This window comes from Spermophilus citellus (assembly GCF_964194105.1).
Source record: "Spermophilus citellus genome assembly, chromosome: 9".
Taxonomy (NCBI): Eukaryota; Metazoa; Chordata; class Mammalia; order Rodentia; family Sciuridae; genus Spermophilus; species Spermophilus citellus.
The window spans coordinates 11,643,892-11,661,940 of NC_138191.1; positions in this window are offsets into that span (position 1 = coordinate 11,643,892).

Below are 18,049 nucleotides of genomic sequence, written 5' to 3' on the forward strand. Positions count from 1 at the left end.
TCAAGGGGAAGGAAGAAAGTGGGCTGGGTGGGGAGGTGTGCAGGGAGAGAAGATGGGGGGGGAGAGAGAGAGAGAGAGAGAGAGAGAGAGAGAGAGAGAGAGAGAGAGAGAGAGAGAGAGAGAGAAGGAGGGCATGCATTCAGACCACAGCTGGTTTGGAGCTTCTATCTGCACATTGAATCAGACAGGCTCAGAGTAACTGGAAAGTTTGCAAATTTACAAGTCATTTCTGGCTTCCTAACAGCTTTCAACATCAAAGGCTTTGGAACCCTCACTATATTCATCCAATACCAGGGAGGGGAGGCAAGGGTGAAAGTTAGACTCAACGATTACTTGTGGAAATACCAAGGACAAACAGGAAGAATTAAAAAGGAAATGACTCATAAATGGTTGGAAGGGGGGCGATTACTTCACCTTTATTATCACCCTACAGAGAACAGAGTTTCCATTGAAGTTTTTCTTCTTCAACATGGCAAATCCTCCTAAATCCCTTCTGTGAGGGAGACTCACTTTCTCTGAAGTCATAACGCACTCCCCTGACCTGTCTGTCTTTCACTCTCACTTCGTATGACTATCTGTGTACGGAATGTTGTGCTCAGTATTTACTATTGAAGACAACAGTGGGTGAGTCAGATTTGTCAATAGATTATTTAGAAAGCCATGAGAGCAGTTGCAAAGTTTAGAAATGTTGGTAAAATTCATCTGACAAGTAGAAGGCGCTTGGGTTTAGAAGCTCTTTAATAGGCCCCCTTTGTTCAGATATGGGGAATAGGAGGGTGGTGTGCTGGTGAACAATTTATTCCAATAAAACAAGAATAAACAAACAGATTAAAAAAAGCCATTAAACTGGCTCATAGCATTTGCCCGTTTCTGTGGTACTATTCGCACCAAGTCATGGAGTTAGGAAAAGATGGGTAGAGGTATACAGTAGGCAGTGTTTCCACTGTGTAGGTATGTAGATGCAAAGACACTCCAAAGTAGGTATGAGAGTGGGCTCTGGGGCAAGTGATACCCAGTGGAAACGTCCCTTTGCAAGAATGGCCAGGGGACTTTGAGGAGAGTGATTTAAAGAATTCAGTTTTATTATCTTTTCTATTCTATGCTGTTCTTATCCGGAACTCTTCAAAGGAAAGTGGGATAGGCAGACTGTGTTTGTGGTCTTTTGAGGGGCAGGGTCCATGCTTATGATGAAGCAGCACAAAGACAATAAACCTATAGAATGTGACATGATAATAAGGATTGGAGATTCCATGGAATTCTGTAGAATGTGTCAGGTGTGTCTGAATATTAATAAGAAGTCTAAATTTTACTTCTGCCTATATTTTTCTTTTTTAAATATATTTATTTTTTAGTTGGGCACAATATATTTATTTACTTATTTTTATGTGGTGCTGCGGATCGAACCCAGGGCCTCACACATGCTAGGCGAGCGCTCTACCGCTGAGCCACAACCCCAGCCCATCTGCCTAGATTTTTCCAATTCGTGTTCTGTTTTCATCTCATTCTCAGCTTAGGTACAACCAAACTCACAAGTTCTCCCAAACTAACTTTCAATCCACACTACCAATTCCCTATTTTTTTTTTTTAATCACAATTATCAAGCATGAAGTCCCTGAATCATTGTCCGGTTCCCGTGTGCAAACAGTTTTAAAGTTCCGTCCTTATTCCCTTGAGTGCTCTGCCTCTCTATTTTTTTTCTTCCTGGTTCCCCCTCCCCCAGACCCTGCAATTCCCACTTAACCTTCTGCAATTTTGACTGTCGTAGATATCTAACATAAGTGGAATCATGCAGTATATTTTTCTGATTTCACTTATGTTAGATGTTTGGAGTATCTATATCATCTGTGACCAGATGGTTCCATTCAGCATAATGTCCTCAAAGTTCACTTATGTTTTATCACATGAAAGGATTTCTTTATTAGAGGCAAATAGCCACTGAATTTTCTCATTCCAGTGATTATACACTTAATATCTGAAACTTACATTTTATTAAATCATGCTTTTTATTTGACTTTTTGTTTTTAATAATTTTAACCAAAATACTTTATATTCTAGCTCATGTTGTCTACCTGTTATTTTAAGTGCTTCAGGGTTTTAATTTTCCTTTTAAGAATATGCTTTTCCTCATAGTGACTTGTTTTCTTGTGTGCTCCCCTTCTCTTTGACTATTATTGCAAATATTTAGTCTGTACTACCTCCCTTAAGCCCGCTTCTCATAGGCACTCCACTCTCAAAAGATTGCAGTCCCTTGCTTTGCTGAGAAAATTGAGGCTATCATATGTAAACTTCCTCAATTTCCTGTAACCTGTCCTTTCCCCCTTTCTTTTTTTTTCTTTTTAATTTTTTCCCCCTTTCTTAATGTTCCTTCGATTTCAAACCAGAACCTATAGTTGTGGTCTTAACTTCACTCACATCCATTATGCTACGAGCTCCCTGATGCTCATTCCATTCATTATTGTACCCCATCCCTTGGCCATAACTTGTTGAATATTTTATTGACTGCGTTTTGCAGATCTTAGCTGCATCAATCATTCCTTTCCTCTCTTGTACCTCCTACTCTCAGTCTACAGACACATATTTTTTTTTACTCTAAAGTAAAAAACATCTTGTTTTCTTGGAATAAATCATTCACCAGCACACCACTCTCCTATTCCCCAGGGGAAAATGAAAACACACCCGTTACTTTATTATATAGACCAATTTAAACTCTTCCTAGTAAAACAAAAAGAAATACCAAGGGTACAAAAAGCCCTTGCTAACATCTAATTTTTTCTCTTTCTCTGCTGAACTAAGCTTCTTAAAAGTCATCTCCAGTTTCAGCCACAACTTCCATTTCTTCCAGATCTTTTTCAAGTCATTGCTTTCTAGCTTCAGCCCTGTCCGGTCAATGAAAGGTTCCCGATGACTTCCTCTTCACCAAACTCATGTATTAAGTTTTATGCAGAATTTACTTACACTATATTTCTTGGGACTCCTCCTTTCCTTGAATTTTCTGATATTGGGATTTTCTGGCTCCCTGTCTTTCTGCTGCTAATTCTTTTCTTTTCTTTTATATTCTGCTGGGGTTCCTTCCCCAGGGCTCTACAGATAATGTTTTTTTTTTTTTTTTGGAGGGGGTACTGGGGATTGAACTCAGGGGCACTTGACCACTAAGCCATATCCCCAGCCCTATTTTGTAATTTAGAGACAGGGTCTCACTGAGTTGTTTAGCACCTTGCTTTTGCTGAGGCTGGCTTTGAACTCTCAATCCTCCTGCCTCAGCCTCCCAAGCCACTGGGATTACAGGTGTGCACCACCACACCCGGCTATAGTGACCTTATCTTTTCACTAAACAAATGCTCCTTGGGGAATCTCATCAATACTAGGACTTTAGCTGCCACCCAAATGAAAATAGTTCCCAAGTCTACGTCTGAGCTTTAACCATTTTCTTTTGTTCTGACCTAAAAAAGATGAGGGGAAAAATGTGACTGTCAGGAAGAATAAACATTCCAGGGAGTGGAACTAGTGAGTGTAAAGGCCCTGCGGTAGGAGTGTGTTCAGCCTGTTCAGAGGAAGCCAAGTGAGGCTGGAGCTGAGTCCGGAGCCATGAGGTCAGAGAAGTAATCAAGATGGGGAAGGTCAAATCATGGAAGGCCTGGTAGGCCATTTTAGTGATCCTTACTTCTATAGGGAGTGAGATGAAAGGCCACTGGACGGTTTGAACAGAGGAGTGATATGTTCTGACTGAAGTTTTAAAAGAATCGCTCTGTGTTGAAAATAGATTGAAAAGAGCCAGGCAAAGTAGGGCAACCCAGTAAGGAGGCTATTGTGGTAAATTAGATGAGAGGTAACAGTGATGTGGACCAGGGTAACAGCAGTGAGGGAGCTGATTATAGATCTATTTTAAAGAGAGAATCAATAGCATATGATGGCAGATTGGGTTTGGGGAGGTTTGAGAAAAAGGAAGACTAAAAAAAATTTTTTTTCCCTATGTAACTAGAATGGTGGAGTTTAAATTCACTGAACTGGGAAACACTGTGTGTGGGGGGGGAAAGTTGGAATGATTAGGAGGTCAGATTTGGGCCACTTAAATTAGGAGAGAGGTATTCAGAAGCAGAAGTCCTGAAGGAGTTGAATAAAGAACAACATTTAGGAAGGAACTTCTTCCATCCCCCAGCACTAGGGAGGGAAAAAAGAAAAAGGAAGAAAGAAAATTTTGGAATTTTGGAGTTGACGTATAAGAGGGATTAAAATAAAAGATAAAGGGTGGGTTGTGGGCAGCTTGAAATTAAGATGATAGAAGAGTTGCACATAAGGGGATGACTGCACAAGTAAAAGGCTAAGCGAATCAAAGGAATGGAGGAAGAGATAAGTGGAGGGGAGGTCATGATTTGCCATGATTTGACGGGTCATTAGCCGGGCTAATAAGAGGATCACCCAGATGGTTAGAATTATATAAGAGTGGTGTTGAAGGATGCAAGTGTCAGAAGGACCCTTACTCTTTAAGGAGTGGGGATTAGTGACGAGAGGATGGCAAATGACTGAAACAGGGAGGATAAATAGTGGCAAAGTCTTGTATGATGAAATTCAAAGCTAAAATTGCTCATCTGTGGTCACCCATGACCTCCCACTTACCAAAATTTTATCTTAAGTTTTCTGCAGCATTTGTTATCACTCGTACTTTCACAAACCTATTGTTTTTTTAAATGTTATGAACCTAGGAGCTGTTGGTTCTCCTTCCTCTGTAAATTCCATTTTTTTTCATCTCTTGGATTTTTCTGCTCAGTGGTGTTACCTAGGGTTCCCTAGAAGCCCCCCTCCCTCTTCTCACTACTCACACGCTTTCTGGGTGATCTCACTAATCTCATGGCTTTGGCTGCCACCCAAATGCATATGGCTCCCAAATTTGGATTTCTAGCTCCAACTGGTCTCCTTTGTTCCAATCCAAAATTTCTCACTTGCACTGAACAACAGCCTTCAGAGGGCCTTGAGGCAGTTGAATTGATTTGAGACTGAATTAATTATCTTTTTCAATGTTCCTTCTCTTCACTTTTGAATTCCAGTCAACCACTGAGACACATTTGACTTATCATAGTCCCTGCTTCTCATCTCCCATATGCACCCAAGTCCCCAATTCCTGTGAATTCTATTTCTGAAATATGAATTCTATTTTGGAAATGCCAACATTCATTAAATCCATCTCTTTCCTTCTTTCTTATCTATATCCACACCACAAAAAGATGAAAAAAGGCAGACAGCATTTCTATAGCTCCATGGAAGTCTAAGAATTATAGTTTGTTGTCTAATTGCTCCTTTATTTGTTTACCAGACATTTAGAGTGCCTTTATTGTATTAGGCATTAATTCTGAGTCCTATGAAGGCAGCAGTGAAGAAAATGAATGCAATCCGTAAATCATTGAATGTTAATTGTCATTGAGTCCAGTGGGGGATCCAGGCAAGAAACCTCCATTGCTGTAAGTGATATATTTTCCTATAGTGATCAGTGCTGTGGGGGAAAAAAGGGCAACAGGACAGAATGAAGGACGGTGGGGAGGAAGGTCAAATAGATACATCAGAGAAAGTACCTTTGAGAAGATGAGATTTTTACTTAGGTGTATACGAATGATGCAGGTCCGCTGGTCATGGTAGGGCTTGGGGGATTAGAACTCCACAAAGAGAGAGTAGCCAGCAGAAAGACCCGGAATGTGCAGGTCTGGAGCATTGAGGTCAGAGAGTAATCAAGACAGGGAAGGACAAATCATGGCAGAAGGATCTGTTATTGACCTTGAATAGAATTCAAGTCGGTATCTCTGAAGTCCTCCTTCATAGCACTCACCACAGGGAGCAATGACCTACTGAGCTACTGCATGTTACATTGTTCACTGTCTGTCATCCCCAGGATCACTGAGGACTGGGGACACATGTCAAGGTCACATTGTTCAAGGTCACATATCCAGTGTTTAGTTGAGTGCCTGGCATACAGTAGCAGTTATGTGTTTACAAAATGAACAAATAACTAAATAACGACTATTTAGTTGTAAAATCATTTGATTAGTTGTTTAATTGGTGCTTTTTCTCCTCTCACTTGCCTTATCCAACTAGACATTTTGCCCTGTACTGTAGGCAGGGTCCTTTCTCTTGGCACTTCAAAGTCTCTGTCCCAAGAAGTTAGATGTTCAAGTTACTTTCCCTTTTGTCCTAAATTGCCATGAATTCTCCTTTTGACTCGGACTGTTAGCAAATCCTGAGAGAGGCTTTAAAATGGATGCTCTCCTTAATCATATCTAGCCTATGGAAATGAACACGGGAAGAGAGAAAAGCAGAATTTAAGGTGATTATGAGGCATCTAGGAAGTGTCCATTCAGCAGAATCTGGGGAAATAAATCTACTTATGGGACAGGAATCATAAAAGTAGCTAAGCTAGGGAGACGTAAGGAGGAGCCAGAAAGAAAGGAGAAGACTAGGACATTGAGATTTAATGAGAACGAAAAGGAGGGAAATTCAAGAAATGGAATGAGAAATGTTGCAGAGAGCAGCAGACTGCATAGGAAAGGCCCCTGCAACCACCCACGGTGGTATCTTTTCAGAATGCAGCTTCAGAAGCACAGTGAGTCTGGGTGGGAGGAGGTGAAAGTTTTGCATATAAACATTCATTCTCTAGATCGGGTAGTAAGAGGGGAGTGGGGCTGTTCCTTCCTTCCTTTCCACAGAAAGTATCTTGAGCTAACTTCTGGGAAGAAGAAAAGCAGGGGGTCAGACTTGCTCCCTGTGCATTTGAGAATTCAGTTCTCTGCCCAATGTTCTCACCACCTTGAAAGACAAGGTGGATTTTCTATTCAGTAACACTGGAGCAGGGCTGTCTTCTCTGTGTTCTGCATCCAGCTCTCTGTGTTCTTCCTCATATCAACTAATACACAGGATGCCAAGGGAGGTTAAGTGGATCCAGATATTGGTATGAGATCCAGATATTGGTATGGGAATAGGGTGGAACTGGATAGGGGATCAGACATTTGTATTTTGGGACTAGCTAGAATGTTCCTTTAATCCAAAGCAGGGTGAAGGGAAGATTCATGACCTAAGATAGAGGTTGGAAATTTAAATATTTTTATGGACCAGGCAGGCATCATAAGTGAGGGAAGTAGGCAGGGAAGGCCAGGGGTGAAACAGAGAGTGGAAGCTCCATTTAGAATAGGACAAATGCTTTTTCGCTAATGGCTGCCCTGTAGGGATGTGGTCCCAGTGTGTTAAAGAGAAGTAGGAATTTAGAACCTCTAGGTCAATTGTCCCATTTTAAAATGTTAGTTATTAAAGAAAAACTACTACTGGAGCCAGACATCTGTAGATAGGACCCTGGTCTCCAGCTGCTGGTTTGTGACTTAAAAAAGTATACCAGAGAATCCTTCCCTTCTTTCCTCCCTCACTCCCTTTCTTTTCTTTTTTTTAAAATGGTTCTGGGGATCAAACCCAGGGCCTGGTGTGTATTAGGAGAGTACTCTACACTTGAGATGCATCCCCAGAATTTCTTTTTTTTTTTTTGAATTTTTTTTATTGGTTGTTCAAAACATTACAAAGCTCTTGACATATCATATTTCATACATTTGATTCAAGAGGGTTATAAACTCCCATTTTTACCCCGTATACAGATTGCAGAATCACATCGGTTACACATCCACGTTTTTACATATTGCCATACTAGTGACTGTTGTATTCTGCTGCCTTTCCTATCCTCTACTATCCCCCCTCCCCTCCCCTCCTATCTTTTCTCTCTACCCCATCTACTGTAATTCATTTCTCTCACTTGATTTTTTTCCCCTTTCCCTCACATCCTCTTATATGTAATTTTGTATAACAATGAGGGTCTCCTTCCATTTCCATGCAATTTCCCTTCTCTCTCCCTTTCCCTCCCACCTCTCGTCCCTGTTTAATGTTAATCTTTTTCTCATGCTCTTCCTCCCTGCTCTGTTTTTAGTTGCTCTCCTTATATCAAAGAAGACATTTGGCATTTGTTTTTTAGGGATTGGCTAGCTTCACTTAGCATAATCTGCTCTAATGCCATCCATTTCCCTGCAAATTCCATGATTTTGTCATTTTTTAGTGCTAATACTCCATTGTGTATAAATGCCACATTTTAAAAATCCATTCGTCTATTGAAGGGCATCTAAATTGGTTCCACAGTCTAGCTATTGTGAATTGTGCTGCTATGAACATCCATGTAGCAGTATCCCTATAGTACACTCTTTTAAGGTCTTCAGGGAATAGTCTGAGAAGGGCAATAGCTGGGTCAAATGGTGGTTCCATTCCCAGCTTTCCCAGGAATCTCCATACTGCTTTCCAAATTGGCCGCACCAATTTGCAGTCCCACCAGCAGTGTACAAGTGTACCCTTTTCCCCACATCCTCGCCAGCACTTGTTGTTGTTTGATTTCATAATGGCTGCCAATCTTACTGGAGTGAGATGGTATCTTAGGGTGGTTTTGATTTGCATTTCTCTGACTGCTAGCGATGGTGAGCATTTTTTCATGTACTTGTTGATTGATTGTATGTCCTCTTCTGAGAAGTGTCTGTTCAGGTCCTTGGCCCATTTGTTGATTGGGTTATTTGTTTTCTTATTGCTTAATTTTTTGAGTTCTTTGTATACTCTGGAGATTAGGGCTCTATCTGAAGTGTGAGGAGTAAAGATTTGTTCCCAGGATGTAGGCTCCCTATTTACCTCTCTTATTGTTTCTCTTGCTGAGAAAAAACTTTTTAGTTTGAGTAAGTCCCATTTGTTGATTCTTGTTTTTAACTCTTGTGCTATGGGTGTCCTATTAAGGAAATTGGAGCCCGACCCCACAATATGTTCGGTGCCAACTTTTTCTTCTATCAGACGCAGAGTCTCTGATTTGTTTTTTTTTTTAAAGAGTCTCTGATTTGATATCAAGCTCCTTGATCCATTTTGAGTTAACTTTTGTGCATGGTGAGAGAAAGGGATTCAGTTTCATTTTGTTGCATACGGATTTCCAGTTTTCCCAGCACCATTTGTTGAAGATGCTATCCTTCCTCCATTGCATGCTTTTAGCCCCTTTATCAAATATAAGATAGTTGTACCTTTGTGGATTAGTCTCTGTGTCCTCTATTCTGTACCATTGGTCCACCCGCCTGTTTTGGTACCAGTACCATGCTGTTTTTGTTACTATTGCTCTGTAGTACAGTTTGAACTCTGGTATCGCTATACCTCCTGATTCACACTTCCTGCTTAGAATTGCTTTTGCTATTTCACCCCCAGAATTTCTTGATTCATTACTTTCCACTCTCCATCTCATAATGCTCCCATCCTTGTGTTCCTGGCCCCCTTTCCTTAGTAGTTACCAGACGTGGATTCTTTCCCTCCCTCCCTATCTGCTGGCTCTGAGGGAAGTAGACAGACCAGAAATGCTCTATGTTATTGTTTGAATGTAAGTGTCCCCCCAAAAGCTCAGGTATTGGAAAGATGATACCCATGTTCAGAGGTGGAATGGTGAGATTCTGAGAGCTGTAACCTAGTCAGTGGATTCATCCATTTGATTAATCCATTTGATGGAGTAATAATTCCAGTGGATTACTGGGTGGTAACTATAGGTGGGTTGGGCACCGCTGGAGGAGGTAAGTCACTGGGGATGGGTCCTTGGGGATTATATTTTGTCCCTAGCTTCTCTTTCTCTCAGTCTTCCTCCCCTACCTCCTTCCTGGCTGACGTAAGCGGAGCAGCTTTCCACTGCCACACCCTCTGCCATGAGGCTCTGCCTCACCCCAAGTCCAGAACAATGGAGTCGTTCAACCATGAACTGAACCTCTGAAATCATGAGCCCCAAATAAACTTTTCCACCTCTAAGTTATTCTAGTCAGGTATTTTGGTCACAATGATGAAAAGTTAACGTACCCTATAAATATGAGTGGGAAAAGATAGGGGGATATTTCAACTACTGTTCAGTTTCTTAAATCCACAATGATGCCATCAGTTTTCTCTTAAGGATAAATACAGAATTTATTTAGGAAGGCTGGACCAATTAAATCAGGCTGGACCAATTAAATCAGTATCTCTGGAGATTGGAAGGTGGTTTCACAAGCTCCCCAGGTAACTCTAATGAACAACCATGGGGCTAAGAACCACTAGGTGAGAGAGTGGTGTTGTGGTTTGGAGCTGTCCATAGCTCGTTCTTCTCTTTCTGTTTCTAACCACCAGGAAGTGAGTGCTTTGCTCTGCCCTGTCCTTCTGCCATGATATACTTACTGCCTTACCATAGGCCCAGAGATAAGGGAGTCAGCTGACTGTGGACTGAAACCTCTGAATATGAGAACCAAATGATTATTACTCCTCTTCTAAGTTGATTTTCTCAGGTATTTTGTCACAATGAAGAAAAGCTGATGAATACAGGTGGTATGTTTGGGGAAATGTAAAGCATGGAGAAAGTTTGAAATATTTGGTGTAGTAAAAGTATCATTGAATGTAACGAAGGGCCAAAGAGAAGTGGAATGGATTTGTAGTGTGCTATATTGTTCTGTGATTTTTCTATCACTGGCTTTATAGGTTGAGTGTAGTTACTAGGAAATCAGGATGAGTATGGGGGATCTTTTGGTTTGGATATTGGCCCAGCAGAGAGAAAGCTAAGGAAGAGGGTATGTAGAGTGCTAATAATGGCTTTATTGATCTATGAACAGGAATTAAAGGTAGTCAGACAAGAGTTAAGGGAAGAAACACCAGTTGGTATAGGAGGAATGCAAGGAAGAGGGAGGGGGTGACTTCAAATTTGAATTTTCATTAGCAGGTCAAGCTATTGTGGTGAAAAATTTTGGGGTTTGTTGTTCTGGTGTGACTCTTTTGAAGACTTGTCTCTTTTGTATAGATATTACTCCTGATATTACTAGCATTCACCACCTTTGGTTCATTGGTTAGATTCTAACAATGTTAATTCATCCATTCTGTACACTGGTCCTTTCTCTAGATTTTAAATTCTTTCTTCTTCCCTAGCCTCTGAACTTGCTTGTTATCTATTGTTTGCTCACCCATTCAGTGAATATGTCCTGACTGTTAACTTTGATGGATTAGGTGAAAGGTTATGGAAAATAATATGCCTAAAAGACAGCTCCCTGGGAAAAGTGGAGGGACAGAGTGACTTGGGAAGAGGTAGGGGAAATTAGCCAAACACGAAACCTCTCCCAGTGCATCCTTTCCCAGTAAAAATGGGCCCGAGGGAAGCATCCCCAGCATCTCCTCCCAAAGCAAGCATTGACCTCTTCCTCATCCCAATGGGTCTTAAGGAAGGAGGCAAATACTGAAAAGTTGGGCCCTAGACTTTTACCCTTTCCCATTGCAGATGAGTCCTGGAAGGAGAAAAGCAAATAGTGAGGCTCTAGGTAACAATTAACAAGCAGTGGACACTGAGTTGTGAGTTGTGGGAAAATCCCAGTGACAATGAGTTTCACACTTTTTGTAACTACCTTCCTGAATTAAAATTTTTACTTGCACAACTAGGTCCCTGGCTGTCCAAATTGCACGACTGCAGTCTCCAATGATAAATTCACCCCCATTGTAAACTATAAAAGCCAGACTCCTTTTGTCACCCATGGGCCATTTCCTGTACCCAGAAAATGAGCCCTCCTGTGCCTGATAGATTGACTTCACTGCAGCATAAAAAGAAGAGCTTGCTGATCTGAAGTTTGCTTCCCATCTCCTGCCTCCGTCATTTGTGGGCCATGAGCTTATGCTAGGAACAAGGTGAGGTTCTGGGGACACAGTCTCTATTCTTTTGGAACTTAGAGACCAGTGGAGATATAGATATCTACACACACACACACACACACACACACACACACACACACTGCTTTAAAAATGACAAATTTTAAATGGTTGGAGAAATACAGAGAGCTACGAGACCATATAATTGGGAGAGCTCACCCAACTTGAGCAGGAGGGAGAGTATGTCGGGGAAAGTTTCTCTAGAGAAGTGATGTAGAAGCCAGGTCCTGAAGGGTGAACAGGGATCACCCAGCCTGTGTGTGTGTGTGTGTGTGTGTGTGTGTGTGTGTGTGTTCCAGAAGGAACCATATGTACAAACACACAGAAATAGGAAGGGGGGTTCGTATCATTCTAGGAATGTGTGAAGACCAGCCAGGCTGGGTTGCTGTGAAAGGACCAGACAGATCTGTGAGCAGGGGTCTCCCAGGCCCTTGTCAAATATTTGTGACTGCCTAGTGGGTATGAATGGGGGCTGCTTCAAAGGGGAAAGGGTCTTTATTCCTTTTCATTACCTTCCCAAGGCAGCCTTACCTCAATCCAAGCACTTTAATGGGAGTGTACTATCCTCCACTCTACTATGAGAATATTAAAGCAATCTGATTTTCAGTACAGAAAAATTGAGGGGTTTTGAGGGAGGGGAAATTTTGTAAGCATTGAATATTTTCTTCCTTGTTTGCAAAATGCATAATTTATGTCTTCAGAAGGGGCATCAATGTCTTAATGTGTTTAACTTCAGAACAATTTTAGTTGGTTAAATCCACCTGCTTCCCAGAGGAAAGGCAAATGATTAATGATATGGCAAGTCCTGGATGGTCTTCAGGCCTACAAAGGAGGTGAGGGAGAATAGTTTTGGAGACAGAATTCAAGAGTCTTGATAGTTTTAAACTTTGATATGTCTACTAGATATACAAGTGGAGATGCCAAAATAGGCAGCTGGTGATATAATCCAGGAGCTCAGGGCTAAAGATACACGTTTGGGAACCATGAGCCTGTAAATGGTATTATGGGAATAGACATGGTTGCGTCATCAGATAAAGAGACCATGAAGATGGAAGAGGAGAGGAACCTCCTGATTTGGAGCCACAGCTCCAGTCTTTACTGTTCCTGCAAAGGAGGACCAAGAAGCAGGCGGGAAGGCAGAAGAGAGCGAAGGGACTGAAGTGTCACAGAAGCCAAGAGAAGAGAGCGCAGCATTAATAATCAACATGGAGAAGGGTTAGAAGATGGAAGGAAATGTAAGTATCAGGATGTCTGTATTTTATTACCTTTCATATTTTGAAATGTATTTTGCTTAGTTTTTCTAATAAGCTCTTTTCTTGCTCATCTTAGGTACCCATAGATATATTCCAAATTTTTGTTTTAGCTGTGATCCTTGCCAGAATTGGGGTAGATTCTGGTAGAGTTCCTGTACCAGGAAGAGCACTCTTTTCCAGGATATATCCCTTAATTTTCTGGTTGTTTTTGGGCACTCGAGCTGTGGAAAATATTTTTCTATATTTTTCCCGACTTCATGGATTATTTCTTCTCCCTTTCGGAAGAACATTGGAAGCCTTACTTTTCTTTCTCTCCATCCCCTTGATAGGGAAGGAACTCTCTTACCTGTCCAAAGAAATCCACCCCTCCCCTCACCCCAAGCTTTAGGCAATCTCATACAGACATGGAAGTAACCCTTTGAAGTCTCTGGAAGATCTTTCTCCTTTCTATGATGTTTTCTCTGTCTCGTCCTATTTCACTGCCTGATAATGTAGCCAGTATTTGAGATTAATTTCATTTTCCTCTTCCATTATTTTGCAGTCATTATTTTAGTTCTTCCTCACACATCTCTCCTGTTCCTTCCTTTTGAATCTTGGAGGGGTCTTGAGAGCTCATTGCTGTCACACAGTCTTTAGTTGATGAGCTCCCTCTGACAGTACTGGGGTGTTTAAAACTTTGTGCTTAATTTTAAAAAACTGATTTAAAAATTGAGGAGAGGAGAATTTGATTGACTTAAATATCATAGAACAAAACATTCTTACTGTTATTATTTAAATAATTCAGAGATGCATAGAAGAAATTAAAAGTTAGAGTATCCCACAGAGAAAATAGGTAAGGGATTGTCTAAGATGTGGCCAAGGGAAGTCCCAAGATGATTGCTACTGAAAATAGCCAGCCCAGGATAGAATAGAAGGTCAGATGCTCCAGTAGGGATATCTCTAGAAGAGTAGAGAGCTGATAAATTGTTTAATAGACTTAACTAGATTGAAAGTTATAGAAGAATCATTTTTATAGAGTTAGTAAAGGATGTGGAGGATAGACATTCAATGGAAACAAAGTGAAGAGAAAAATGAAGCAATTCTCAATTCCAAGAAAAACTGAAGGTTGTCTGAGAAAGGAAATGTAATTGTAGTCACTTCTTGGTTTAGTCACCAACAATGTTTTGCATGGTCATAATGAATCATTGAATATGTATTGAACCAAAATTGATCTCTATTTACATTAGGAGGATGGAGTAGGGAAAGAATGAGTATAATCAAACCTAACAGGAAATCAATAGATAATGTGTTTTGTGTCTCTGGGGGCAGAAGGGGAAGTATGGGAATGGGGGATATAAAATAAAAGAATGTAGTTGGTTGGTATATGCATTTGAAAGCACTACTTGACTTTTAACTCTTTGAAGGTAAAACTAAATTAATCAAAAGCAAAGAAAATGCAGCAGAACTACATATTCTGACTTCGGAAAGTTGTTTAAGATATAATGTTTGGGGCTGGGGATGTGGCTTAGGTGGTAGCACGCTCGCCTGGCATGCGTGCGGCCCAGGTTTGTTTGCACCATATACAAACAAAGATGTTGTCTCCGCCGAAAACTAAAAAATAAATATTAAAATTCTCTCTCTCTCTCTCTCTCTCTAAAAAAAAAGATATAACGTTAAGCAAAGCAAAACAACAACAACAACAACAAAAAGCAAAAAACAAAAGCAAATTGGGAAAATACTGCATTTTGGTTAAAAAGTTACTATTTTAATATGGAGCCATAATGATAGTTATCTTGGGGATTATGGAGGATTTTTGTTTATGGAATTTTTGAATAATTCACAATATTATATCTGTGAAAAAAGACACTCTAGGAAAGATATATCAAAAAAAAAAATATCCCACGCCCACAAACAAACAAAAACAGGGAACACTTCCCAGAAGAGGAGCATTATTTTTCACATGAGGTAAAAGATTAGAATTTAAAAAACGTGAACAAAAGCAAGAAATGCATTGGGGCAGGGTAAACAGCACCCTTTCTCCTTTCTTATTGTGCTGAAGGTTGGTGAGGAGATTTTGTGAGTTCAGGAGAATGAAATTTAGTGATTACAATATGGGTGAAGTCCAACAGTTATGACTGACATTTCTCAAGGCACTATGCTGAGAGTTTCAGGTGGATCGTCATCCCCTGGTATCTCTGGGAGATTGGCTGTAGGACCCCTGTGGATCCTAGATACCCATTCCTTGTATAAATTGGTGTAGTATTTTTATATAACCTATGCACATCCTCCTGTGTACTTCAAATAATCTCTATGTTACTTGTAATATCTAACACAATGTAAATAGTTATTATACTGAATTGCTTAAGGAATCAATCACAAGACAAAAAAGTCTGAACCTGTTTTAGTACAGATGCAATTTTTTAAAAAAAATTTTGAGGTATGATTGATCGAATGCACAGAGGCTAAACCCAGTTACAGAGAGACAACTGTATTGCCTTATTTAATTCTCACAAAATCCATTTCATATTCATTTACCTATTAAAAGTATTTATCAAACATTTGCAATGTGTTAAATGTTAGGATTACAGTAATAAGGTAGTCATCATCTCTGTCCCCGAAGAATTTTTTCCCCCAAAGGAGAAACAGAAATTAAACAAATACAAATAAATATTCGATGGCATACGGTAAATAAATGACAAGGGAGGTAGAACAAAATAATAAGGGAATGTATTTCAGATAGGGCAGTCTAGAAAGTGGTCTCATAGAAGCTGACATATTTAAGCCAAGACCTCAAGAACAGGAGGAAGAAGAAGGTCCTTGAGAAGATGTGAATGACTGAAGCATGGAGAACTTTTTCCTCTACTAGAGAAGCTAAAGATCAGGGAGAGTACCAAGGGAGAGTGGTACTTGCTAAGTCTAGGAATGGACCAGATAATCCAGGGCGGTGCAGATGCAACTTAAGTGCAATGGAAAGGCCTACAGGGTTATAAGCAGGCAAGTGAAGGATCTGATTTATATTAAGAAACATTTCTCTAGCTCTCTTGTTGAGAATTGATTGGAGGAGAACAAGAGCAAAATTAAGAGAGCTGTCCAGAAGTTCTTGTGGTATTTCAGGTTGGAGGTGGTGATAGTTGGATATAGAATGGTGGCGGAGAGTTGGAGAGAAGTGGATGAGTCCAAGGTATATTTTGGAGGTAGAGTACAAAGGGCCTGATGGTAGAGAAGCTGTAGTCAGGGAGAACTTAGATTCCTGGCTTGAACAGTGGAGCGGACATCTTGCCATTCTCCTATTTTTTCAGTCTATGAGACTATAACTCCAAGAGATTATGCAATATGTCCCAAGAGGTATAACTAGTAAATGGTGTACCAGGATATTATTGTGGGCCCATTCAAGTCCATACATAACCAACATTGTATTCTCCCTACAATGAATCATATCCTGCTATTTTTTAAAGAGAGAAATGATTGTCTGCTGAATTATAATCTGTTGTCCATAACTCTTTTGTTTGGTTATCAGAAAAAAGTCTGCAGGTATGTTATCGGAAGAATATTTTTGTCCTGGAGTGGACTGGGAAATATTATTTGAATCACACTCTGGAGATGATGTTACTCCTTAGGTGTCTGATGTAGGTAAACCAGATCAAGTCTGAAGGACTGGAAGCCATAATGCTAGATATTGACTTTCTGTTGCCAGTTAGAAAACCAAGCTTCCTCTCTTTGTTCTCTCCTATGGGATCAGGAAGAGTGTCATCTCTGAATTTCTCTGAGGTATGTTTCAAAAAATTTATTGGATGTTGTTAAGGGAAGTTGCCCTGGAAGAAGTGGTCTTAGTCTGTGGGAAAAAAAGAAAACACAAAGTAGGTTAATAGAGACTAGACCCACAGCTTCCCCACCCCCAACCCCAAGTCTACAGATATAGGAGGGGACGGGCAGACAGATAGTAGGGATATTGATAGCATAAGTGGGATTCAGTTAAAACAACAACAACAACAACAACAACAACAACAACAACAAGTAGTTTGAAAACTCAATTATGGATGATGACTCTAATACAAGATAACGTCTCAGATACATTTTGGATGTCCTGAGACTTTCTGTATCTTCCTGGTATTTTGGGAATCTGTAAAATGGCTCTTTTACTTTATTTGCAAGATCATAAGAAAGGGTAAGAATATAAGAACATGAAGCAATCATGGGTTTACCTCCTTGGAATGATTAATTGTGGAGTAAATTGTAATGGAGTCCTGTTTTGTGGGTGCTGGGATTTTCATTTCCTGCAAAAAAAAAAAAAAAGCATCATATGCATTTGGCTCACACAGAGACAAAGAGGTTCATGCATAGGTATATTCTTGGGGAAAGCAATGTGATAGAAGAGGGAATATGTCAAAGTTCTTTAAGAGGAAGAGCAAGAAGTGTGTTTAGCAGGAGGTGATGGAGATCAAGTCCCACCAGTTCAGACCTGAGGAGTTTTAATGGCTTTTCCTGAGCCCAAAACCGAAGAGCAAACCAGAGGCCTCAAGAACGAGAGAGAGAGAGAGAGAGAGAGAGAGAGAGAGAGAGAGAGAGAGCGCCTTGTATGAAGAGAGGGAACCATTCTCATCCTGCATCTAACTCTCCTCTCCTCCATCAATTTTTAAGAACCAGTCTGTACACCAGAGTTATTGTATTTTATATATATATATATATATATATATATTTTTTTTTTTTTTTTTTTTGGTCACAGATTTTCACTTGTTATAACTGGAGTAGTTTGCTTTGCCTATTCCATTTGTCTCTGTCATTATAACTGCCTGGTCACCACATCATTAGAAGTCTTCTCAAGCATTAGGAACTGGTAGATGAGGAACACCATAAGAATGCCTCTGTCTGAAATATGCAGCGCAGGAGCAGCATCAGAAGTCCACAGTCCCCATGGGGCTGGGGATGTGGCTCAAGTGGTGGTGTGCTCGCCTGGCATGCGTGCGGCCCAGGTTCGATCCTCAGCACCACATACCAACAAAGATGTTGTGTCTGCCGAAAACTAAAAAATAAATATTAAAGAAAAAATAAAAATAAAAAAGAAGTCCACAGTCCCCTTGAAGCAC